General features: G+C 38.8%; 1 long non-coding RNA gene across 1 annotated transcript; it reads left to right on the top strand.

Moving 5' to 3' along the window:
* The first annotated feature begins 1,925 nt into the window (after window positions 1-1,925).
* Window positions 1,926-14,010, top strand: LOC120755200 (uncharacterized). Its single transcript, XR_005701680.2, has 4 exons — window positions 1,926-2,019; window positions 9,372-9,476; window positions 10,456-10,687; window positions 10,777-14,010. It is a non-coding gene; the product is annotated as an uncharacterized LOC120755200 (long non-coding RNA).
* The last annotated feature ends 12,742 nt before the right edge of the window (window positions 14,011-26,752 follow it).

Raw genomic sequence — 26,752 nt, 5'->3', positions numbered from 1 at the left:
GTCAGAATTTTTTAGATGTGAAGTGGTTAGAAGTTGCTTTCAAGAGAGCATGGCAAAGTTTATTATACTAAAGTATAATATTATACTAAAGTATAATAAAGCTGTTAATTTTCAAAGGAATGCAGATAGCTGTAAGTATTTAAATACAGCATTGCCATATGCAGTTATTATAGTTAGAGTTGTTGTATTTCTGTTTGGAAATTCTTAGCTCTTGTAAATTAGTATTGACAGTCCCAGTGTCCAATCTCCAAAAATTCTACACTTACAGAAGTGTTGTTCTTAAAAGTACAGTACAAAAGTTTAAAAACTACAGATGAACAAAAACTGCCCAGTTACTTGAAAGCAGAAGGGAAGTGAGTCACAGGAGCACAGGTTATTTATTGGTGCAGCTCTATACTCAAACTGGGGGTGGGAAACATGGAAACATGAACTGTCCTCCCTCAGAGAGAATGTGGCATAACTAGGGCATAATCTGCTATATAGAGAGCTACTGATTGGGGTAAACTGGTTCATTCTCTTTCTACCAGAGCACTATGTTTACTCCTCTATTTCAAGTGGTGGCCTACTTCTGTGAACCTACCCCCCTAGGCCTTCTGTGCACAGCAGATGCCTTGTCTCTGGAAGAGTATGTTTGAAATTTTCAAGCTCACCTGAAAATTTCTGTCCATTTCCAGCTGCTGTTTGCAAACCCTGTCACTGTGAAAATGTGGTGGTAGCTTTGTTTCTGTGGCTGCTGGGTAAATGGTTGAAGGTTGCTGAAAGGCCCAAGTGCAAGCTAGTTTGTGGACAGGAGCGTGGGACCACACAAGCAGATGTAGTGTTTGAATATGTAAATCACTGATGCTGAACTGGTGAACTAATTTAAGAAATCACATCACAGCCATACATCACAACATGTAGATTCTAACCTGAAAGGCAATGATTATCTTTTTCACAGAGCCTGTTGCAACAGAACAAGAGGTAATTGATTTAAACTGAAGGAGGATTGATCTGGATTGGGTATGAGAAATAAGTTTTTTACCATGAGGGTGGTGAAACACTAGAGCAGGTTACCCAGACAGGCAGTAGTTGCCCCATCTGTGGAAATACTCAAGGTCAAGTTGGATAGGACTCTAGGCAACTCGATCTAGTGAAGATATCCCTGCTCACTGCAGGGGAGTTGCACTAGGTGACCTTTAAAAACTCCAACTCAAACTATTCTGCAATTTTATGATTATTTCTTTATGCCATTAAAGTAAGTTTGTCCTTTTCATAAAGAGCAAGGATGATCAGAGGGCACAAGTGGGATATCTTTCCAAGCTTAATGGTAGCAAGGCACAAAATGAGAATGTCACTTGCAAACTGGACACTTGGCTCTAAATGTCACTCAGTGCAGAAGATGTGAATTTTTAGAATCGAAGTGAGAAGGTGGATGGAGACAGAGGAAGGAGACATGACCCTTGGCTCTGATGGGGAAACAGTATCCCAGCCTTGCATGGGATACAGAAGGTTATAGTTTGTTTATTTTTATTCTTGTTGGAATACAAATTCTGAGAGTTTAGAGAGGTGCCATTTCAGTGAGAAAAGCCAGAAGCAAGCTGCAGAATGGAAGCTTATCTCCTGTCTAAGGTTGTTGGAAATTAAATTAATGTGTGCACCACTTCTAGTCAGTTTGGAGTATATCATATGCTATTTAATGAGATTAATAATTGCTAGTTCTTTTCTGAAAGGCAAGATCGCTGTATCCTAATTAGACTGAAGCCAGTGCTAGTATTTTGGGTAACACTTGAGTCTGCATCAAGAGAACAAGTTTTAATCGGCGTTCAGGCCCTAGACTGGGGACAAACCATGATGGGCAATTGGTACTCACAGGTGCCAGGGTGGGTTTAGTTGCTATGGAAGCAAATTAGCATCAGGATTTTCAGCGGGTGCAGGTGCACCAGGTTAGGCAATTGAGAGTGGGGTCTGCCCTCCTTTCCTGGCTGTGTTTGCTGGACTTACACCTCAGAGAGCTGCTCTGGATTTCTTCCTTAGGTACATGTACATACAGTTTTCTGTCTCTGGGGGATGTTGTATGCCTGGGTGCCAGCAGCGAGTGCTGGAGCATGGCTTTGGGGCTGCAGTCCTGAGTGTCTCCCCACCACAGTACTCATGGTTGGGACTGCAAGCTGAAATTGGGAGTTACGCTGATGTTCTGCTGGTGGGGGATGGCTTTAGATAGGACAGGGTGGAGGTCTCTCCTTGCTTTATCCAGTGTGAACAAATAGAAATTTAACTTTCTGTTTCTAGAGGTGTTCTCACCGATGCCTCCAGTGATGCATCCATTTAATGTGCTTTGTTTAAACAACAGAAGTACCCCAGTTCTAGGTTTACAACTTTGAAGGAGTTACATGGTGTGCCTGAGGTAGGAGTTCTGGAGAAGGAAGGCACATCAGCTTCTGCCATTGCATCAGCACGGGGTGCGCGGTGAACCCCGCGGGGCTCTCGGGGAAGTACACAAAGGCCGCCTTTGCTGCAGTCAGTCTGGCCCAGCTCCGTGGGCAGTCTGTTCAAAAGGAAGAAGAAGACCTGAACGGTGCCATGTTGGGTGGAGTTGGGTGTTGTTGTGCTTGGCCTCTTCCCACAGAGGAGGAGCTGCGGAGCAGGGCGCGGTGGGTGCGTGTCCCAGCGGCCAGCGAGCGGCAGCCACCTCCTTGTGCCCCACGCTGCCCCCACGCAGCTGCTTCCCCACGAGTGGCCGGGCTGGGGCATTCCAGGGACTCCTCGGATTTGCACTGCCCTCTGCTGGCATTTCGGTTTTGTACAATTTGGCCTTAAATTGAGGTCTGGGGCTCAGCGGATGAGCGTCGTTCCCTCCTTGCTTCGCGTCCCCAGCAGGTCAAAGCGTTATTGCTTGCCTTGCTCCTCGTGGTGTGCGTGCTTGCTTTCCCAAAATACGCCTGGTGCAGGTAGTGTCCCCTAGGGCAGAGTCAGGAGCTTTCCAGACTAAAGCATGATCCCGTAGTAAAACTTCCAAAGCCTTTTGGATGCACGTGGCTTTGAATTTTCCAGAGGATTGATCGTTTGTATGATTGGTTGGGGCAGGTTTGGTGCTGGTAGTGTGTTTGCAGCTCAGGTGTCCCCTTCTCCCAAATTCTGAGAAGTTGCACATTCCTTAAATGGGAAACCCTCTGAATATCAATTTATCTTTATAAATACAGGAAAATCTCATTAAAATAAATTATTTTTCCTTGCGTGCAAATATGGGTATAAACGTGAAATGGAGGTAGCACCTTTTACATGTGACTTCTCTGAATGTAGTAGGAATCTTACTAATGTAAGTTTCTGTTTCAGTTAACCCAGTGTGTGTGTGAAGGAGTTTGGACTATTTCTTGTTCGGTTTTTTCCCCCTTTATCCTGAATAGTATAGTTCAGAGAACTCTAGCAAAACCCAGAGGAACATTGAAGTTATTTCAGGACCACCTAGCAGTCACTGGCAACAGTAAAATCTAGATGATGGAATTTGGGATTTGTTAGGATGGATTCTTCTCTTTTTTCACATTCTGACGTGGGATTTTTAAAATATCTATCAATACAATCAATTCCCCAGCACTTTACTTATACAAGCAAACATTCCCTAGTCTCAAGGATTCAATTGCTCTTTTTTTTTTCCCCTGCAAACTTACTGGTATTACTTTAATAAAAGCTAACTTCAGCAAACAATTTCTTAGGTTTTTGAAGGGGTTGTAATATTTGGTCTTCAGATTTTGTTTTATCTTCTGTAAAGCAGGTCAGGTTTTGGTTTTGTATTGGAGTTTAGTTTCTTTTGTTAAATAAACTTAAAATTCTGAATTTATTTTTTGACTGCAATAGAATATTGAAGGGGTCTTGAGAATTTTCTTTCATTTGTACCCAGCATTTAACAGGATGGATTAGCAATTATAAGAAACTTCAGGTACATCCATTTAATTTTGCAAATGGAAGGCTACCAGAACTTGCTTTTATTTTTCCGCCCCCTCTCTCTATAAGTGTGGAGTATCGTATCTGAAATTATGGAGAGTATAAATGTGGAAATGTTAAATCTTTTGTTAATGGCTTCGAATTAAGCACACATTGTTGCAGATGATTTGGAGGACTTATTTAAAGTAAATATACAATTTCAAGCTCAATTATCATTCATAGTTTAACCGAACATAGTGAGATATTCAGTCTGTGAATTTGATACAGTGTTACTTCATAATTACGATGCTTTTTTACAGTAAATTTGATATAGAACAGTTGCTAAAGGAAAGCTGCTGAATAGTGTGACCAACCATTTTATGGGACACATCTGGTACATTAGTTCAGGATGTGCAGTGCAGGAGAACAGAGCCTTTTGCCCAAAAGGAGAAGGAAGCTAACTCCACATGTATACATTTTGGGGACATGCAGAGAGGTTAAATAATTACAAGTTAATTGTGTAAGCTAATAGGAGGGGTGTTTGTAATGTCATTTCAGAATAGCTAAGGAGGAAACAGAGAAGAATTATTGTTTTAAAATCTCAAATGAATGGTTTACACCTGTTAATGTTACATTTAGAACAGCTGTTTCTTTTATTATCAGTAAACAGATGCAGAAAGTAATGGAATGTTTTAAAGCAATATGTTAATCCTGCCTTCCACTACTCAATATTCTCACAATGCCATGATTAAATATTAACTGTAATGCTGCTGTCATCTGCAGTTAAAGAATGTTTACTTATTATTTTAATCACTTTTTATCTGAAGTTGTAAATGTTTATCCAAAGTTATTGAAGTCTTTCATTAATCCAGCCTAAGCATTTTTTCCACATCAGTAATTTTATTGATGATTTCATTGGACTGAACTACTCAGTCAAAGTAACCTTGATTTTGGTTTTGCTCAAAGGTTATTTCTGTATTTGAAATTTCACCTGAAATGAAACAAGCTATGTTTATAAGGGGGGGGAGTTCCTCTTAAGGGCTCAGGCTAGCACACATTTTATATGAACTCTATGTGAAGTTGATCACAGGTGAAACTCTCCCAGAGTATACTCAGGTTAAGCATTACAGTTGGAGTATTACCAATCAGGTGGTAGAGGAGAGGGTCTTTTTCTTTTTTGTTTGTATGAAAATAGTTTTAGTTCATTTATTTTCAGATGTGCTGTGCTGCCTCAGTTTTAAAAGAAAGAGAAGCTACGAATCTGACAAGGTAGTATGTCAGAACTGCAGATGCAATATCATGTACTTAGAAAACAAAACCAAAGCAAGTGGTTTCAAAATGTTTACAAATTAGTGCCTAAACTGGCCTGAAGTTTCCTAGAAACCTGTAGTGGCCACTCAGATGCTCTGGGGTGACAGTAAGAGTTCTTCACGTAGAAAATGTGTGTCTTCAAGTTAGACTTGCAGCATGTGTAAATGTTCTGAGGCACGTAGCGTTTCAGTGACCTGACGTGCGATGGTGGAGCATTACTAACTCACCCTCGAAGAACGGAAGCGCAGAAGATTCATGCTCTACAACTTGTTTGGTAGATTAGTTTTCAGGAAATGCAGAGCCCAACGAATATGGCAGCTGCATTATTAAAAATACTGTATTCGAGCCCAGGTCAAATTGTTCATTCATGCATGGAGTAACTCAGCATTAATTGAATCATTGCATTTTTTACATATTTTAGATACTGATATTTTTTGCTTCAGCACTTTAAATGCCTGATAAATTACTATATTCACAAGGGGCAAGCATTTTGACAGAGGAATGCTTTATAAAGCATTTATGTGTGAGTGTTTGCTCATCAGGTCATTGCAGTAATAAAATTGCATTGGTAGAACTAAGATTCTGTCTTAATTCTAATGTCAGGCAGTTTATATTTGGAGTATTTCAAGATGCTAAGGTAAAACTATCTAAAATTATACAAAATAATTTAAAGGGAATGTCTTCCTTTGTTCTTATTATCTTGATACTGCTTATATTATATAAATTAGAGATGTTCCTGATGAAAGGTAAGAGAGTTTATTTTCTCAATTTAAAAAAAAAAAAAAGGCACAGGGAGAGTAGGGAGAAACCCTGTCATGTCCATTGAGTAGATTTAAGACTCCTGTCATCTCACTTCAATAGAATGGAAAGGAAATTTATTTTTGAATTTTTCATATGAAATAGTATTTGAAAAGCAAATAATTCCAGCTTGTGAGGAGCAAATCAAGGCGTCATTCTTGTCAGACTTTGCCAAAACAGACTAGTAGTAAATAGATTATTTCAAAGGAATGTTTTGTTGAAGGTCTTATTCTTCCCTTAAGCAGGCAGAGTAGAAATATTATTTAGTCAGTTAACATTCCTGATGCACCCTGACACCTTAGGTGTGTATAATTTAGAACAGGAACCATTTAATAGTTACTAAGACAAGTGGAACTGTAGCAAACTGTTACCTTATCAAAGGATTTCACTCAGTTACTTCTCCCACAGGAGAGTTACAGAACCTTTCCCTGAAGCTTCACATTGAGCTTCAAAATGCCCTTTTCCAAAAGTGGTTGTCCCAGATCCCATTGCCATTTAGGAGAGCTATATCTTCTATGCTTTATTTACAATGACCTTTGAGCAGCTGAAAATGCTGCCAGCTCCTTTAGAAAGTGTGGCTTTGAAATTTTGATTTTGATTTCTGTTTGCAAATGAACAGCTTGTGATTATGCGTCAACTATAACAGCAATAAAATGGATACTGACCTTTTACAATTATTTTACAATAATAATGTTTTATACTCTTAGTGAGCTTCACTGTAAAATCTGAAAATGCTTAATAGTGTACCAGCCACTTGTAGGTTATGGAAAGTGAAGAAACAGCTCAGTCAGCCATGAGAGGGATGCAGAGTTTACAACGGTGAGAACTCCAAACGCTTCAATTCAGATTTACGCTTGTATTTTTACTATGATCAGCGTGAACCTGATGTTTAATGGGTGTGTGCAATTCATTCTTGCCCAATGGCAAACTGCTTGTGGAGTCCTCTGTATAATTTCTTACTCTGTAATAATCCAAGTCTTCACAAGTTTTGCATCTTTTCATTCTTGTTGTGTTCTGCTTCTTTGGAGTTTATTTAGGTGCTCTATAGCAACAAAGCGTTGTGTTAAATTCCTTAGTCATATTGAGTAATGAAGGTTTTGAGCACCACGAGATTTATTTTTGTTTTATTATTTTAAGCCTGTGTGGATGCAGACCTAATTAAAATCAAGTCAATCTAAAGAAAGGTTTAAATGACAGTGCAATAGTGCAATAACTCTCTTGCCGGTTTTCTTCTGCTTACCAGTTTAAGTCTTTTAACTGTAGCTCAAAAATCTAGAGCAAGTATTTTGGCATAGCAGTTTGTTGTAAGGAAGATTTAATAGCTTGTTATGTCCTATTTCTATAAACAGAAGTCATTTAGAGTTCAGCAGATATATTTAGAATCAGCATTTGTGCTGGTAGTTACAAGCTGAATAAAATAATCTTTGAAAAGCTCAATATGCACAAGGGAATATTCAGCTTCAAATTTACCTCACAGCTAGTTCTCTTTTAGGAGACTTAGGGATTTTCACAAATGGGAACCTACAAAATTGAGTATCACACTTATTGCTTTATTTTAAATCTTTTTAATAATGAGGGTTTTTTTGTTTGCAAATGTTAACAGTTTTCAGAGAACTATGTGGCTGCTGCTGTTCTAGAGGTCAGGTCCTGTACTCTTTACTCTGGCAAAATTCCCTAACCTTCAGAGAGGGAGATATCCCTGTCTCAGGGAGTACAGAGTAAGGCCCAATAAAATGGCCAGCCAGAAGCTTTGGGGAGGTCTCTACTCTCAGCTGGTTTGGGACAGAAAATTAATGCAAGGTTACACTGAGTGATTTGTAATCTAACCTCTGATTTGTTGACTTCAAGGTATGCATGATAACTGAGAAACATATGCAAAGTCAGTTTAAGATACGAGTTTTATAGCAAATAGTAAATTAAAACCATAGTGACCTTTTAGTCTTGCTGATCATGTGCAGAAGGATGTTCATGTTGTGCCCTGTACTAATCACAGTAACAGGGCTCTTGCTCAGGGAACAGCAGGCACAAGCAGTACTCTTGTGTATTTGTTCTTCTACTGCATTTTTAATTGAAAAAATTTTGCAATTAAAATGTTATAATCATACCTTGATGCAATTTTTGCATATCCTGTTCTGGAAAAGATAGCAGTTCTTTTCTTATGAAAAAGGTTTTTACTTAGTGGTGCAAATAGTCATCAATGCCCTAGTTCAAATTTCAGTTGTTATTGCTGTCCAGGTTGCTGGCTCTGGCCATGTTTGATGCAAACTGATTACATCAGTTTTTGCATAGATTTTGCCAAACACTCCAGGAACTTGAAAACTACTAATTAAAAGCATATTAGGTATTTTACTTAAATATATTTTCCTCCTGTATTTTAACACAGTAATAACTGCTGTAATTTGTTTTATATTGAGTGTCCATGCATTCAGCATCACAAAAAATTGCACCCAATCGTATGATCACCCCATCCTTAAAGAATTGTTTTGTAAGGATGGTTTTGCAAACAACAAAAACCTTCATTTTCTGTTCTCATATCTAAGCATGTCATTTTTCAGTTTTTATCATGTTTGAATTCAGATTGTTTCAATAAGCTTCAAAACCAAGACAGCCTCGGAGAAGCCTTTGTGTAAGTGTATTTTTTAAAATATCAACGCTGAAGCGGGAGAAAACATCAGTACTTTTTTTTTTTTCATGTTTTAATTCTTTACAATGCTGGTAACTGTTCATCCAGCTGTCAGAAGTGTGCAGTTGTGTACACAAATAAAATTGTGTCTGGAAATGATCCTTATGATGCCCCCTTGTCTCCTCGTCAAACTGCAGTATTGGGAGGAGGACTGGCCGTGTGGCTGGCCCTTGGCAAATGTGGGAACAGAACACACTGATAGAGCTTCCCCATTTTATCTACATGGGGACTTTACTTGAGGGGAAAATTATATGCTGGTACCAGATGATCTATATGATGTGCAACACAAAAGTTTTCCTGTTTTGGGGGGGCTTCTATGACATGACCTGTGGGCTAACTGAAGAAAACATCACTGAGAAAGTGCTGCATATACAGATACAAGTGCTCCTATTGATACGTTATTTTTCTAAGATTTTGCTGAGTAAAGCTCTTTCCATACATAAGCATTTTGGCCATCTGCAACTGCTTGTCAGTGGGGCTGGTTTGAGAACACTAGCTGTAATTGTAACCTCAGGAATGTGTGACCAGCTCGCAGCCAGCTGTGCATGCCCTGACTTTTCCCAGGTGTTAAGATACATGGCCACTTTTGTTCCCCTTAACCAGTGGGGCAAAATACAGTCCTTGTTTTTCCGCACCTTGTATTAAGCCTAAAAACTGCTGGGTTTTGTTATTTTTTCAATAGGTCATAGCAAGTGACTACATGAAGCTGTCCCTGTTGTTTAACTGTTGGGCGTCTGTGACACAGTGTGCTGCATCTGTAGGAGAGCATGTATTTCATGCAAAAAAGGTACTCAGTTCACCATGGCCTTACTATAAATTAGCAGTGCTGACCCTGCAAATCACATAAGTGCTCCTTTTTTAATTGTTGTTGCTTGGGAAAGATTTTACTTATGTTTCAATGGCATAGATATTTCTGCATTTTAAGCCTCTTGAGCCAGAGTGAGTTTTTGATGTGTTTTTCAATTGGTTTTCAATTGATCTTATTTTAATGATCCATTTCAAGTGCAGAAGAACACTTAGTAGCTGTTTTCTGCACAGGAGCCTAATTGGAACTCCTCCTAAATCCAACCTGGAATTGTCTGCAGAGTGTTCTGCATTTTATCATTACCTGTGTAGCACTTTCTTTGCTTGTGTAGCATTTACTGCATTCAAGGTGAGGCACGTTGCTTGAAAGCAATGTGTATGCCCACAGGTCTCCTCCTTAGGGGTGCTGGGAGGGGCAGTGTTCTAGTAATCATGAGAACAAAAATTGCTCCATGGCCTTGTGACATTTTAGTCAAGTAAAAAGTGAAAACATGAGATTAATTTATGTACATGATAATTGGCACGGTGTGATTGTTATAAAGGGATAAATCCATGTCTCAAGTCATAGCTTTTTGCTCTTATTTGCCGACAAGCTGACATGATCTCCACTTTGTAGGTATGGAAAAGGAATTAGTTTTTAACTTAGACCAATTCTTTAAATGGTCAAAGTTGCACATGTCATCCATAAAAGTAACCTACCCATTCAAACATACCCATTCTATGTTTGTGGAATGAACTCAGACCTCAGAGCAGATCTGTATTCTGTAACACATCCTGAGTTCTTGAATTACAAATTTCTGCCTTTTATGGACTTTCAGAGGTTGCACTTTTGGATTTGGTCATGCTTGAACATAGGAGGGACACATGTTATAAACCAGCACTGGGGTTTTCCTAAGTGCCCAGAAGTAAGAGGTGAGAACATGTGAGAAGTTTCATGTGCCTAAATGCTATTCAAAATCTAGTTCTTAGGGACTCAAAAAAAATTGTGTAATCTTGAGACTCAGTGAAGTGTACTAGGCTCCTAAACACTTAACCCTTGAGAAATACACCAGAGCCGTTTGGGGAGAAGAGGAGCACACCAACGCAGTGCTGAGGCGTGTTTGAGCATTAACGCCTGTAGCAAGAGAAGTTCTCCATTACAGCTGCAGAGATATGGAGCACTCTTGCATGATGGGCTTACATAAATGACTGAAGGTGGGTGCTCTTTCAAAGGTTTTTCTGTAGATAAAAGTCCTGGTCTGCAAACCCTCTTAAAAAAGCAGGGGCTGTCCACTCTTCCCCAGAGCACACAGAGCTGATGAGTCCTGGGCCAAGACTGCGTGATACAAATCACTCATGATTTGTGCCTCTGACTGACGTTCCTCCAGCGAGGACTCCCAGATATGTACCAGCATTGTGAGATTCCCGTAACCACTGGTCTTTGGTATTTCCTGTGAAACTTAAACCTAATGTTGGAAATCTGCATCAGCACTCAACTGTTCTGCCCTTTGTTTTCTGTTCGTCAAGGTGGCTTTTCTAATTAGCATAAATCACAAAGCTCCTGCAGCAATAGTGTTGTCCATGTGATATACAACATCTCTGCTGTGCCCAAGGAATATTTACAAGCCAAAGGCTCTGCTTTGCTTGATTTGGAGAAGCCTCTTGTTTCTTCTTTCAGTTTCTCATTATAAGATAAAACAAATAAAGGGCTTTAAGAGAAAATAATTTTAGAATGCCGTGATACTTTTATTATTATGCATGTCTGAAGTGAACTAAATAAATAAGCTAAAGGCAAAGGAAATGCAACCCTATGGACATTCCAAAGTTTAAAAACAAGTGACAATGTCTGCACTACATCACATTAGACTACAATAAAAAAGTTAATCGACTCTGAATTTGGTGTAACCTAGCTGAAGAAATAAGACACTTCTGTCGGGTATGGATGCATAATGTAAACAATTTCAAAGAGTATTTGGCAGTCTCTTGGAATTTTCTCCAAATGCTTTTGGTTCAATGGGAGTGAAAAGCCATGCTCCATTATAGCCTCACTTGATCTTTTATTTTAGAGGAAAGAAGCTTGGAGGCAAGTCTGCTTTGTAGCTTTAAGGTGACAGTGACAAAAAAGTGAAATGAACTGCGTGCTTGTATTTTTTTACCTACTCACCTTTCTTACTTTCATTATTGCCTTTAATTTTCTTTCACTTAAAATTTGAAAATGTACGTGTGTCAGCTGTAATAGAATAATTGGTGACAACTGCTGCCTTCGTTTAAGAAACTAACTGATGTGTACACATGCTTTAGTTTCATGCTCTTTCTCAGAGGCTGATGTTGGAGAGGGAATAGGTGTTTCTGATGTATTCCTAAGCTGTATATCTTTATAGTGTTTATTTTTTATACCGTCATAGATGATCTTGAGTGCTTTGTATATGAGGAGTTAGGACTTTGGAGTAGGAAATGTTTTTTTTCCTCTCTGGCTTTTGAAAGATCAATTAAGAACAACTCTGATTCTGTGCAGCTTTCATTCCTGTTGCCTGCTTCTGCATTTTCATGAGAAATTGCAGCCTAAGTAGTATTAATCTGCTTAGTGGTTGGGTGGAAGCAGAGAACAGCTAGAAGTTGATTTTCCCCGTTTCCTGCAGCGCACAAACCCAGTTGAGCAGAGCAGTTAGCCTTGCTCCTGAGGGCTAATATAAATTAAAGGTCCTGAGCACCAGGGGTTGTTAAAATTCTCAGAGGGCTCTTTATAAGATGTTAACCCCCGTGGTCTGGCCAGGCTCCAAACCGGGTAATTACATTCTTCCTACCTAAATTCCCCCTGCAATTGCAATTCGATGTGCTGGTATTCCTCACTTCCTCTCCTCTGCCGTGCCCCGTGGAACAGTTGTTGCATTTCATCCCAGAGGTACTTGCTTTCAGTGACTGATGGAGTGATCTGTGTGTAGAGTCCATAAAGCATTTTAAGAGCCTTTTGGATGAAATGTAATTTATGGTGCTTTTTTTTTTTTTTTTTTTTTTTTTTTTTTTTTTTTTTTTAATTATCTCCTGTTTAAAATGAACTGGGTTATTCTGAGCCCTGAATGAGTGTGAGCTGTGTGCAACAGACTGGAATGAGAAAGCATCAACAACTGTTCTCGTTCCTTGCTGAACTTCTTCCCAGAGGTTTTTTAGATAAAAAAGGTAAAAGATCAAACTAAAAGTATAGGAAGCTTTTCTAAGAAGTTCGTTACACCATAAGAAGAATACAAACTATATAAAAAGGCTAATGTGACTTTTGCCTCAACTGAAGTACAAATTGAAATGTGTGTATGTAGATACAACATTTCTCCTGCTTAGGAATTCTGTTGTAAGCTTAAGAGCAGCAACTAAAAACTCATGTTGTAAAAGTTGCTCTTTTTCTACCCCTTTTTAGACTAGAAAAGCTTTTCATTATAAAGACACTATAATTTTCATCAAGGTATTACATCATAATCATAAGTAGACTCGTGTAAATGTAAATGTTGCTTGTAAGCAGAAAAGTATGTAGTTAGCACTCAATATTTAACGAGATAGTGGGGAATATCTATATGTGCCAAATATACAGAGACTTCAAATACAGTCTTCTCTAAATATGGGATTTGCATGTCAGTTATATGCAATGCCAATAGGGTAAAGTGTGGCTGGGGGACATCTTTCTGTTTAGTTTAACACTGGTTTCTCTCCACTCTTGGAGTGTCTCATACTGAGCTTAACTCTGCTACGCAGGAAATCTTTGTACAGGTGCTCGTCTGAATATGCCCAACACTTCTTTCAAGAGGTCACTTAGTCTGGTCTAACAGCCTAAAATGTTTATATCAGTTATTTCTCTCCTAGAAGATCAGCAGATAGAAAGAAAGCAACAGTGTTGACCTGTGCCGTAAAGTCCTCACTGATTAAGGGACATGCCTGAAGGTGAGCTACTCACCATGCTGCAGGGCAAGTTGAAGGTTTTGCAGGTGACTTTTCTGGTAGCACAAGAAATGTATTTCCAGTCCCAGATGGGAAAGATCAATGTATGAGCCAATACAAGTGAATGTGATGCACTACCTGAGCTTCTGAGGGGATTCTTTGTTGCCTTGTGTGTCAGGATGCTTGGAGGTCTGCACTGACCCGACATTAGCCATTTTCTAGTGCTGCTGAGGAAGGTAAAAAAAGCAAAAACAGCCAATAAAGAAACAGAAAAAACTTTTTTACATAAAAAAATTGAAATACATGTCCAATACAATACAGATACTTTGAAAGCCTGAAGCTTAAAATGTCCTTGCAAGGTCTTCCATTGTGTTTTAGTGAAAAACTACATTATGACAAACATATCTTCCTCTCTGATCTGTGATAAAAGATGAAATAAATTTAAATGTTTGACACTAAATGTAGCTCAATGTGCTCTGCTGCTTGTTGCTTAGAAAGGAGCCTGCGCTAATTACACAGCCAGATGTTCTTACGAGTTATACCTATGTAATCCCACTCAGTGTGGCTTTAATGGATTTTAACTTAGAATAAGAAATTTAGTTCTCTTGCCTGTACTCTATTCAGACATGTTCTTGTTTAAAAACAGATTGCCATTTAGAATGCAAATCAGCTATTTGTATAGTTTTATTACTGTAACCAATGTGTTTTTCTAATTGCAATGTGTGATAGTAAATATTTGCGTAAAATACAGCTGTGTTCTGAAGCATTTCTCTTATGATATTTTCTAGTTGCTATTACCAACACACTTCAAAAATAAATTTAGTTTGTAAATATATTACAGGAGGAAATTCGTTATTTTTAGCTAGTTTGTGTAAATGAGTATAAATAGCTTTCTTGACACTGATGGTCTCCTGACAAGCACAAGAGCTCTGTACTCGCTCTTCACACCAACACTCGCATCTCTTCACATCTTCTAAGCATCCTAGAGTGTTTGTGTTATTTTATTTGTTAGAGCTTTGGCAAATCAGCATCCTTTCATGTTTTGTACTAAGTTCTGCTGCCAAGACGAAACACAAATTGCTGGAAACTTTCATGCAGAACAACAACAAAAAAATCCATGTATTTTAATACCTGAGGAACATTTAATTTATTGAATCATGTTTTTAGGTAATCTGTAAGAATGAGGTGGAAGGTGACTCACAGCAAGATATTGCAGAGATGCATAAACCATAATTTTGTGCATCTGTGATCTTTCTAGCTCTTTTATGTTTCGTATTTTTTTCCTTGCATGTCATGCACAACTGTTTTCCATTAATTTAAGTATCAAAATTAATTTCTCAGAAATTAATGTCAAAAACCAATTTAATAAATATTTCTGTATTTTGAATTATTTTGAATCCTCATATTCGTTCAGCTAATAGTCTCTGCAGTTTGTGCTTTGCCCCTCAAGGCTATCACACTCTTTTTTCCAGTAAATTCTCTCCTTTGCTTTCTGTTGGCTGTTCCTGCTTCTTGCATTCTATCCCTCTGTACTGGAGAAATGTGCTCTTTTTTCTCCACATTCATAACTTTTTCACTTTCTTTTGCTCTTTCCATTTGTTATCCACAACGGTCTGCATGTTCTTTTTTAAACTCTCCATCTACAGCTTCATTTCCCATAGCATTCTCAGGCCAAATTAACTTTAATGAGAAATTCCTTTTTGTTGCACTCTAAATTCCTTTTTATAGCACTCAGTAGAAGCTTTCATATCTAAGGCTGAAAGAAAAAGGGTAGTTCCTATTTCACCCACTCTCCTACCTATTTCTTCTTTTCCTTTTTCCTTTTTTTTTTTTTTTTTCTTTTTTTCTTCACTGATACCATTTCCTTCTTTGTCAGCCTGTATCTTTAGTACTCCAAACTCAGATTTCCTTCTGTGGTTGTATTTAGTTAAAGACATGATCTGATAATTAAATATTCTAAAATATGTTTTTTTAAAAGGTGAATTTTCATTAAGGGGTTTTATGGTGGTTGTTGTTGTTGTTGTTTTGGATTTTTTTTTTTAATAGTTTTCAGTACTAGTGTCCTACTCATTGCAGGAAACATACTTGAGAAATTTTAAAAAAGGCATTAAAGTGAATTTTCTCAGAGCCCCAACCTCCTCATATTTAGGAGATTATGCAGTCTACCCAGAATAATAGATTATTATTGCAATTCATTAGAGTGAAACTGTAGAAGTATTTGTAGCTTCTCCAAAAATTCATCATCATTATGGGATGTTGTCTTTAATGATTGCTCTAAATTCCATTTCTTTACAAGTATTTTGTTAACTTGGTTGTGGAGACAGGTGGATTTTTACACAAAAAATTTGTTGTGCTCTTGGGGAAAACAGCTATGTCAGTAATACTCACTTTAACTGAAATTGAGATAAATAATCTGAGGGTGACTTGCTTAAGGTTTGAAACAGTTAACACTCTTTTAGGAGGAGATGAGGAGTAGATAAATGGTGAACAACTGGGAAGCTGGCTCTGAAGGACGTGCTCGTGAATTTGGACACCGGCTAATCTGTTTTGGCTGTTGCTGGCATGGCAAATAATAGCATAATGCAAAACCTTCCTGTTTCTTCCCACTCTGGTTCTTGAACTTTCCACTGAGGGCAAGCAGCGGCCATGGGCCAAGGCCTTCACTGGCAGAAGTGGGAGCAGCAACCTCCCTCTCCCCCTGTGGCTCTTCTGGCTCTTGTGCTGACCAGTGCACAGCAGAACACAGACTGGAGAGGCTTTCCCCCCTCTTGGCCAGCCTGGAGTCAAGCTGGGATCTCAGCAAACCAGACACCTGTAACTCTATTAGGTTGTACCATCTTCTCTGTTTGCCTTGGCAGAGCTGCTGGGCTCATAAAATCACCTGAAGGGAATTGCTAATGTGGAGATGTTACCATTCAGGATTACCTCCTGCTCTATTCCTGTTAACTTTTCCCACTGTTGAGTGCTGTCAGTTTTAGGGGTTGAGTGGGTGTTTTTCCTTTTGTTTGTCTAGGAAGATAAGCTGTGTAATTGATTGTTCAAAAAGCTCATTCACTTGAAAGAATATTATGGGCTGCCTTGTCCTCGGGTCTGATCATCTCCTTCATAGTCCTGTTCTTGCCTTAGTAGCACCAAATCCCTTTTTAGCACTGCCAGGTCTTTTGGCTCTGTCCCATAGAGCATCTACAGGAAATGATCACTGAACAGCTTCTCATCTTTCACTCAGCCTGCTTTGCTGGTTTTCTCACCAAAAACAGGTACAGGACAGAGTCCCTGCTGTCCCATGTCCTTTCCAGATGCTCCAGATGATGGCAGCTCTAGAGAGCCACAGCACCATCAGAGTCTGGCAGCCTCTGAGGACTCTCACGTGTCAGTTGTGTCACTGGCCTGAGAAATCGCCTACCCGAAATGGAGGAGATGTTAAGGAAAGGATCTTGTGGAAAATATCTCATATCCTGTGTTGCAAGAAGATTTAGGTTCTCAGGTTTCTGTAAAATATAGTTTTAGGCTTTCAATGTAACCAAATTATTTCTCTTCCTCCTCCGCCCCCCTCAAAGCCCCTGTTTTATTCTGAACCATCCTAAATTTTGTGCTTGCTGTGTGGAAAGGTTTTTGTGTTTCAATGTAGAGAAAAATGAATTTTCACTTTTTCCTAGAACTTTTTCATACCCTCCATGTCTTTTGCCTACTCCATAAAAGTAATAATTTTTACTAATCTGTCTTGATAAAGTCAGCCTTCATTTGTGTCAGACTCTTCTAACTATATTAAGACTAGCTATCAAATAACAAGGAACGTGTTAAAGTCCTGTTCCTCTGAGGCTCAGACAGTCCATGCTGCTTCCCTTCAGCAGTTCCTTGGAGTTTTTTGGGTGTTGTTATTTAGAATCCGATTTATGCATAAAAATTTTACCCATTGATGCAGAACTGTAGAAAGGATTTTTAGTCTGATCTCTTCAGTCTTCAAATTGCACTGTTTTGTCCGAAGCTTAATGTAGAGTGCCTTTGAATCCCATAGATGGGAGTCTGGGGGGAAAAAAAATCATTTATACTGAAACATGTATATACCTTCAAAGTAAATTTGTGTATATTTGTGATGATCCTTGCTCTGTCACCCACCCTGTCCCATCATCCCAATTAGCTGAAGAAAGATAGGTTAAAAACACTGAAGTCTAAAGCATCTGTCTTGTTAAAAACAAAACAACCCATCAGCCAACCCTCCTGAAATGCAATTAAAGCTCTGCTACACTTTTAAAGCAATAGAGAGGGCAAACAAGTACAGTGACACCTAAAAGAATAGTCATGCCAAGAAAATCTAATTGCAGGCATCTAGCAAATGTGCAGTTTGTACAGATCAGTGTGGGCAAAACATTTTCAAGAGCTATTCCTCTATAAATTACTTAGGTTTTCTCTTAGCACTTCCCTTAAGAACAGGAGATATTCTGACAAATTAAGGGAAAATAGATTGATCATAGTTGGTAAAAGCAGACTGGAATTGATCAGAATCTTGGGGTGGTGAAATTCCTACGTTTTCCTTATGGTTGAATTTGCTCCTCAAATAACCTCCAGTAGTTTTTCTGTTTTAGCAATGATGTCAATATTTTGGACAAAGCTTAGGAAAGGAAATATATCAGTTTTAAATTTTCCCAGTAGTTCCCTACATCATATCATGGCTCTAAAATAACTACATTTTGTCACCATGTTTGTACTTTTGATTTCAATTCCCAAATTATGTAACTCTGTCTTAACAGCTCAAGCCTGATTCAAACTCCTAGAGCAATTGTGATACTAAAAATGAATAGAGGAATTTCTCAGTGTTGACAGAAGTAAAACCATCCTTTGCCTTCATGACTGTAGTTGGAACAATGCTTGTGTAAGTTACTGATGCTGAGGAGTAAGATCAGTAGCAGAAGACAATCCTCGGGGGTGAGGTTTCTGAAGGAAAGGGGCAGCTAAGAAGAGTTTGCCTTTGTGTGTTTGGTGTAGGCCAGCAGATGGGTGGCTTCAAAGATCTTCAAGGAAGCGCTAAATGAATGCATCTTAGGGGTTCTTTAAATCACAGAAGATTGGGTTTGCATGGCAAGGTCCTGGTAGTGGGGGTCCTACTCTGCCGTGTCCTACTCTGGTTTGATTGGTGATAAGTTCAACTCATTTCCTCAGGTCCTGTCTGTTTTGCCTGCGATGGCAATGGATGAGTGATCTCTTCCTGCTTTTCAGACAATGAACCTTTAATTATATTTTATATTACATTTTCTCTCTCCTGTCCAGATGAGGAGGGGAGTGATAGAGCAGATTTGGTGGGCACCTGGCATCCAGCCAGGGTCACCCCACCACACTGATCTGGGAAAGCAAAATGGAAGGGCCTTTTGGGGTTCCCTGTCATTTACAAAGTGAAGACCTAAGACTGTAAGAGGGCGTTGAAGCAGGCATAAAGGAAAGGGAGTCTTGCATGAATGTATATAATCAGATGTAGAGTCAAGGTAACGATGAATAACACCTAAATACATTTGTAAACAGGTGCAAAACACTCTTTCCCTCTGCCTGGAGAGCTGCCGCTGTTATGTGATAGCTTAATATTTCAGCTAGAACTACAGCTGAAAGGCAATATTGAGTGATTTTCATTATCCATTCAGTGTGGTTGAGAGGAATATAGCTATGTAAAAATAATACTAAAATAGACTCATCAAACAGACTTTGCAAAAAGCTTTGTAAAACTGGAATTATTTTTTTTATTTGTAAATAATGTATATTTGTGGAAATCCCTCTAAAGAGCTCTGGGCTGCTGATTGAGTTTTCAGGTAATTTTTTTAAACCTGTTTGAAACTGAGCTACAGCTATAGAAGGCTTTACCCCTGAATTTGCAGCTGCTGCTGCTCTCCCATGTGCCAAGTGGAGTTTGGGAGTGGATCACTCACTGGGGCAGTGTGATAGTAGCTCATGATTGTATTTTTGTATTGCTCTTACAGCACTGGGACTCTGGTGAAGATGCTGCATAAACTTGCATCAGTCCTACTACCCCTGATGTAGGACAGATAGGGAGAGTTGCTAGACTAAAGCTAATTATAAAATTAGCAATCATTTGTTTTCAAACTGCATTTCTTGGCTTCACTAGGGTCATGCTAAATGTGTTCAGTTTTGGTGAGATCATCATGTTCACTTGGGGTTTGGGGGTTTTTGTACTTCCTTATATTCAGAGCATCTGTTTTTATGCTCGAGCATGTATGAGCCTTAAACAAGCCTGCATGGCAGAGATGGTAATATTCCTGAGGCTAGAAGAAAAGCAAGAACATCACTGAGGACTGAGGATTTTAAGTTCAGTATAACTTACATTAGCAAACTTGAACAGAACCACTTGGTTTAAACATCTAAGAGAGGTTCTTAATAATAAGTATTTCTTCTAGCCTTGGACTTTTCGACCTGGAAAACAGATGACTGTTCAAGTGCTAAATGTATAATGTAGTTCAGCTTTCCACCCATGTTTTTAGTTTCTTAGCTGTTTCTAAATGTTGGGTTTAGCATGTAACAATGTAAACAAATGAAATATAAACATCATCTTTAGAGTGCAGGATATTATCTTGCCTTGTCTGAGTTGTGTTTCTGCTTGAATAATAGAATGTCAGTCTGAGAAAGCAGGATATCAAAATACAACTGACCAATTATTCAGGTATTTAGAAAGCTGTGCTTAATTCTGTAAAGCCAAACTTGTAAAAAACTTATGTTAATGACAGATAATTTACTACCTTGGAAAATCCATTCCGTATTTTAAATAGGATTACCACCGGATTCAGAAGGATGAAAACCACTGCTGAAATGTATCAGATTATTCATGGCCCATAGGGGATCTGTGCACTATGGAAAAGCAGGTGTCTCCTTTCACTAGGAAGTCTTCCCATTACAGGAATAGGATTCAGAAGGACACATGGATCTTTGAAGAATCTTTAAAGTTTCTGCTTCCTTGCCCTCTACATGTTTTTCAACAAACTTTTGGAAGGATGAGGGGAAATTGTGTTTACTTGAGTTTTGTACTTGCATAGTAGAATTGCATTCTCTTTCAAATAATTTTATTTTGCGAAGCTACTTCTTTCTGCTGGTGATGTGGTTTGGTTTGGTTATTTTACTGTCACTTTTTCATTATGCACAGACTATAGAAATAAAACCATGCAAACATCTTCCAAGTTAAGCATATTCAAATAATTTCACTAGGTATTGTACGAAGAAAAGCTAAAAGCAGCAAATCAGTGTTGAGTGTCCATCAGTGCTCAACATAAGATGAACTGTGTGTCTTTGTGGAAAGGCAAGAATTACCAAACACTGCGTGAAGGTCCTGGAGGAGGGCTAAGAAGCTGGCAACTGTCCAAAAACATGCCTGTTATAGGGTAGGTGATGGTGTGTTATCCATCCTTGTCCCATCAAGGAATGATTCATATTTGCTAGATATTCTTCCCTTTCTTCTGCATGTTACACTTGAAAGGAGTAATTCTTCCAGAATTAATGTACACTTTGTCCTACAAACAAATGTCCACGTGCAGAGGTTATTCTGGAATGGCTCTCTGGTAATGTTTTATACTGAAGAAGTGTTAGCAATTTGTCTTCTTGATGAGTAGCACTAATTCTCTGCCATTAGTAAGTCACTTGTGACAGTGTTCTTAAAGCAATGAGTTGGTTTTTTGTCACCTGATAGGTTTTTAGCTCTAGGGATGAAAATTGATTTTCCAGTTGAATATAGGGCGATAATCACCTGGTGACAAAGAGCTTCAGAGAAAGGGACAGATTGGAAAATGTCTGGCACTCTGTGCTGTGAGATTAGGTGTCGACAGCATTCTTTTGAGGTGATGTGAAGTCTCTGAGGAAACGCCGTGGCAGCTTTTTATCCAAGTCACGGAGGAGTGTTTGGAAACAGCGAATCCTGGGGGAATCTTCACTATTCTGTGCTATGCTCAGAGTAGATGTATCATTTCAAGGTACAGTACTGGGCTTGCCCCTACCATGATTTACTTCAGGTTACTTGTTTGGACCTTGGACTTCCACAGCTAGGGTCCCCATTTCACACACTGATACATTGGCTCTACAGAACAGTTAAACAGTGGTAAACTATAACGATGGTGGAGAGAGGAGGAAAAAATGTTTTAGGGTGTTTCAGTTTCCTACTGCTTTTAAAGTCAGTTCACCTTCTGGAATAGTACTTTCAAAAGCAAACTGTATTTCCATTACTAGTGTATCCACACTGAAAGGCTTACGATATTCTAAGCTTCTCATTCAGTAGGAAATTTCTTTTTTTCTCAAAGGCATTTGGTGGTGTAGCATCCTTCTGCTATAGGAGTGTGCAAATTCAGTAAGGAGCCTAATTTAATCCAGGAGCATAGAGCTAGTCTAAGCTCACAAATCTAATATATGCTCTAAGTAGTGCATATTAGGAGTCAGAGAAATGATTTAATATTTATATTTCTAGAATTTTCAATAATGTGGGTGTGTTGCATACCTGTGGTGGGTTTACCCTGGCTGGATGCCAGGTGCCCACCAAATTCACTGTATGCCCTCATCTGGACAGGAGAGAGAAAATAAAATAAAAGGCTCTTGGGTTGGCATAAGGCAAGGTGATCTCATTCACCTATTACAGTCACAGGCAAAACAGACAGGACTTGAGGAAATGAGCTGAATTTATCACCAATCAAATCAGAATAGGGTAATGAGAAATAAAAACAAATTCTAAAAACACCTTTCCCCTGCCCTCCTGCACAAGCTCAACGTCCATCCCAATTTTCTCTGCCTTTTCCTCCAGCAGTTCAGGGGGGTGGGCAAGGAGGGTTGCAGTCAGCTCATCACATTACTCAGGGAAACACTGTGTGTATTACCAGGAACTGCAGCAAGATGAGGCTGTTTGTGTCCCCCCAAGTGTCACATTCACCCCAAAAGAGCAAGTCTGGAGTATGGATTAGCTTCTTTCACCATTCTGTGGTCACAAACGTTTTTATGATTTAGTCTTGAAGGTCGACTTTTGCATAGTTTTGTTTTAGGAGATAGCTGGGAATTGAAGTGTGAATTAGGGTAACACAAAGGTTGCTGCTTCAAATTTCATAACTGTTCTGGTGGGGTTAGGAACAGCTACCATAGCCAGAGGTATATTTCCAGAGCTCAGCATTTCATGCAGGGTTTCCTGAAAAGAGGAATGGAAAAATCTTTCAGTGACTGTACCATTAATGTAGGATTGTCCTAATTTCATTGTGAAGTCTTCAGCTGGATACAGAAGTTCTTTTATGGTTCCATTTTTCATTAAGGTTAATTTTGTGAGTTCTATCTTCTGATCGGTGGTGCATATTTGTATTTACAATTCACACTTTGTATTTACAATACATGACTTTCTGTTTCAGTCATTTAAAAATATTCTATAAATGAATCATAGTCTATGTATCTAATATTTTTGTTTTCAGTGGGGAAATTATTAGCTTAACTACTGATAAAGGGATTAATATTGGTAAATCATCTGTGGTGTTTTCTTAAATTACATTTCAGTTTGTTTCTGTGGTACTTCATGTGGCTCTGCTATGATTACTACAAGCCGTGAAGTCTGCTTTTAGCATCTGGAAACAGTCTGGAGTTTTTGAGCAGTGGCACACAAGACAACAGGGTATCCCTTTGTGAGAGTGCATGTGTATCCCAGTTTGTGGCAGTCAGAGTTCATGCTCACAATTATATGAAAAATAGATTTTTGAAATACACAGCTAATTATGATTTTGATTAAGGAGCGATCATTCTGCTATATGATAGACGGTTTTGGTGCAAACATGAGTTGTAAGGGACAAATACATGGTAGAATTTTCTTCCAATATTTATTTCAGCTGATGGGTCTTTCTCATTTCTTCATTTGTGTAGCATTAGTTCGGGTAACAGGAACACGGGGTTGTTGTGCTGCCCTGTTTTAGAGCAAGTCTGCCCTGTCCTGCTGAGTGAGGCCATGCATTAGCTGAGAAAAATCTGCTCTACTTCCCAAGGGTGCCAGGTCAACAGCCTCATGATAGGGTCACTTTGTGCATTGAACAACACAGGAGTAAAACTGTCAGAATTTTGTAGTCTTAAGTGTAATTTACTATAAATTATAGCCTGCTCTGTTGAACTCTCAAGCAGGAATGAAACTATGGAATAGTGCTGAAGTCAAAGCTCTGTGTTAAAGCCACTTTCTCACCTAAAGGTTTATTCACGGTCAGATTGTCCTTTAAACACAAATATGTGAAATATTAAAAAAGCATTCAAAATTTTCAACTAAAAATTTGCCTTTGAGCAGCCAAATTCCATTGTCTTCCTAGCAGTGAGAGTGGAACTTCTTTGTTGTTAACAGGTATAGCCAAAGGAAAAGGGGCTAAGAACACATACACAAAAAATTCAGCCAGAAATCTAGGCTCCTGGTTTCTAAATAGCAGTCCAAATCAATGTTTGTGTATTTCCATCCATTTGCTCACATGGGTTTCCTGGTATTCCCAAAAAATTCCTGGGATAAAATATGTTTATTTGTAATAAACTTTGTAGTGTGTTAAAGCAAACCATCACAATGGCAATATTATCTTACATTCTTTCCACGTGTATAGAATAAAGATTGCTTGAGTATTTTAACACATCTGAAATCTGGAATTTAAGACTTTTGTCTCACTTGTAAAATAATGGTCATGAAATTCAGATTCCAGTCCAGGATTTTGTTATTGAGTCCAAGGGGGTTTTATTCATTATTTTACTGTTTGCTTAAATACGACCATCTGGGCAAAGGGGGGGAAAAAAAGAATTTTTCTGTGACTTCTTTTAGTAATAATGCCAATAATGCTTCCACTTAGTCATGCTGGTCAAGCATTATTGGAAAAGGTTAAATAATTTTTAAAATTCATAAACCAACATAATTCTTTTTTACAAAAAAAGTACATAACTTTATTGTCTGAAGTCCACACAGCTCACAGAGTTGGGGTGCTTGTTGGGACTCTCATGGTCTCCACCACTGAAGAATGGTGAAAGGAGATTTCAAAATTAATTGCAGCAAAGCATGAAAATAATATTCCTCCTCTACCCTGGTGAATCAGACTGTACCATTCTCCCATCACCCCAAGTACTATCTAATTATTTATTCACATGAGATAGTAGTACTGTATCAGGAGAGTTCTCGCGTAGCTTGAGAGTGAATTCATCCAGAAGAAAATAAATATAGAACTTAGAAGTGTTCCCCATACATTAAAAAAAAAAAAAAAAAAAAAAAAAAAAAAAAAAAAAAAAGAGAGAGAGGGAGAAAAGCAAACAGAAATATATTTCTCTATGGAATGCAAGTCTAAAGTGAGCCACCTCTGTGCAGTAGGGAACCAGTAGAACAGGGGGTTTTCAGATCCAGTAAACACTTTCATGTCATCATTGTAGCAATAATCAAAAATACTGGCAATTCAGGGTGACTATTTCTGATTTCCATACTGATGCCACAGAACCTTCTTTTTGCTAAAGCTGCTCCTCTGTTATTCTGCCTCTCTTATTGCCTTTGCCCTACTTTGTCAGTCACAGAATCACAGAATGGCTTGGGTTGGCACAAAACAGTTACCCTGGGTCGTCACGTTCTTACCAAAGTGTGAGTAGCAGTGCCAGTGAAAAGTCTCTTGTGCAGCACGTCCCAACCATCCTCCAGAAATCTCTGGGATTGCTGGTGCCCTGCTGCATTGCCTTTCCAGCAGGTGCTGGGGGTGGTTAAAGTCCTCATGTTAACCTGGAATTGTGAAGTTTCATTTAGTTCTTTAAAAGAGGCTTCCTGATTTCCTGGTTAGATGTTCCATAACAGATACCCATGATATGTCCCTTGATAGGGACATCAGTTTGATCCCAGTGGCTCTGCAAATGCCTGGAAAATCCTAATTCCTTCTGCTTGTTTATCTCTATGTGTGGCTTTGTGTTTAGGCACTTTTTGTTGTGCAAATGCAATGCCAGGTAAAGCTACGAAAACTCAGTCTCATGTGGCACAGCATTCCACCCTCCCTGTCAGCGTAATGGGCAGGATCAAATATGGATAACTTCCAAATTGTGGTATAAGCAAGCTGTGGGTGAGCTGCAGACATTGGTGTTTGCTGTAAGCTGGTGGAGAATGTGTTGCTAAATCTCTGAGTGAGATCCATGGCAACGCTGCCAAGGAACAATTGGCTTCCAAACTAGAATTAGGGTCCGTGGGAGCGGATCTGGAAAAGCCTCATGAAGGCTGCGTGGCCAAAACTGAGTAATTGCATTTTGTTGTAACTAAGCTCCTTCTTAATCACAGTCAAGAGAAATTTGTGGAACCAATTTTCAGTTGTTTTTCAACTGAAGACCTGAAGTTTAGCCATGTCCACCCAAAACAGTGGGTGCTGAGGATTGCACTGTGCCTTCAATAGACACAATATGTTTTATCCATGAGGATTGTCATTCGTGTTCACATGGTCCTAGCAATTACTACAACTCTGTTCAGATGAGGTCTTGTACAAGTGCAGTGGGTGTAAAAAACTGAGCAGTCAAGGACAGCTACAGATTTCTGAAGCATTTTCTTAAGGCCAGTAGTCTTCACACAAGTACACTGATAAAAGCAAGACATTAGGGGTATCATGGTGATGAAAAGAAAGCTGTGGTAAAAGGCAGCACTTGGTGTAGGATCCATTTCCAGAGCAATACCCTGCTAAAATGATGGTTAAGGTTTCCACCTTGTATTGAAAAATACCTTTTCTAATTTTTTGAAATGTTCCTAAGAGGGCAATTTTAAAATATTAATCAGTAAATGTATCCCTGAGGTGATAGTCAGGTTTGGGCTTATAATTTTGTGGTAACTGGAGGTTGAGTCTAGATCTGCGTTATTTGAAAAGTTGAGACAGATATTCGGGAACAAGAAGAGTAAGATGATCTTAGCAGAGGCGAGTTCTGTGAGGATGCTTTAGTAGTATTCCCAGCTTTGGTAAGGTATTGGAGAACTGAAAATACAGCAATACAAAAAAATTCATTAATAAATAAGTACAAGCTATTTAAAATAAAAAAGGTAAGGCAAGTATGCTGAGACTATTTCAGAGACAGCACAGTGGCCTCAGGAGAAAAAGTTTTGAGTAGCTGCCTTTTCTATCTCCGTAGGCAGATGGTGTAACTGTAAATGGGAGGTGCCATCATAGCAAAAACCAGGTTAAATGAATATTATTGGTTTGATTTATCAAGTTTGTTGATGACTGTTGATACATGGTGTTGTGAGGACTCAGGTCTGTGAGATCTTGACTGCAGGTCCAGGTATAAAATTCTGATGCTGTAGCTGCCTGTCATGACATGATGAGAGGAACACTTCTGGGGAAAAGTCCGGTTTTGGGGTGCTCTTAGAATAATTCCTTTCTAGAAGGA

Source organism: Hirundo rustica, chromosome 7 (assembly GCF_015227805.2).
Source record: "Hirundo rustica isolate bHirRus1 chromosome 7, bHirRus1.pri.v3, whole genome shotgun sequence".
NCBI lineage: Eukaryota > Metazoa > Chordata > Aves > Passeriformes > Hirundinidae > Hirundo > Hirundo rustica.
This window is presented reverse-complemented; position numbering and strand designations above follow the sequence as displayed.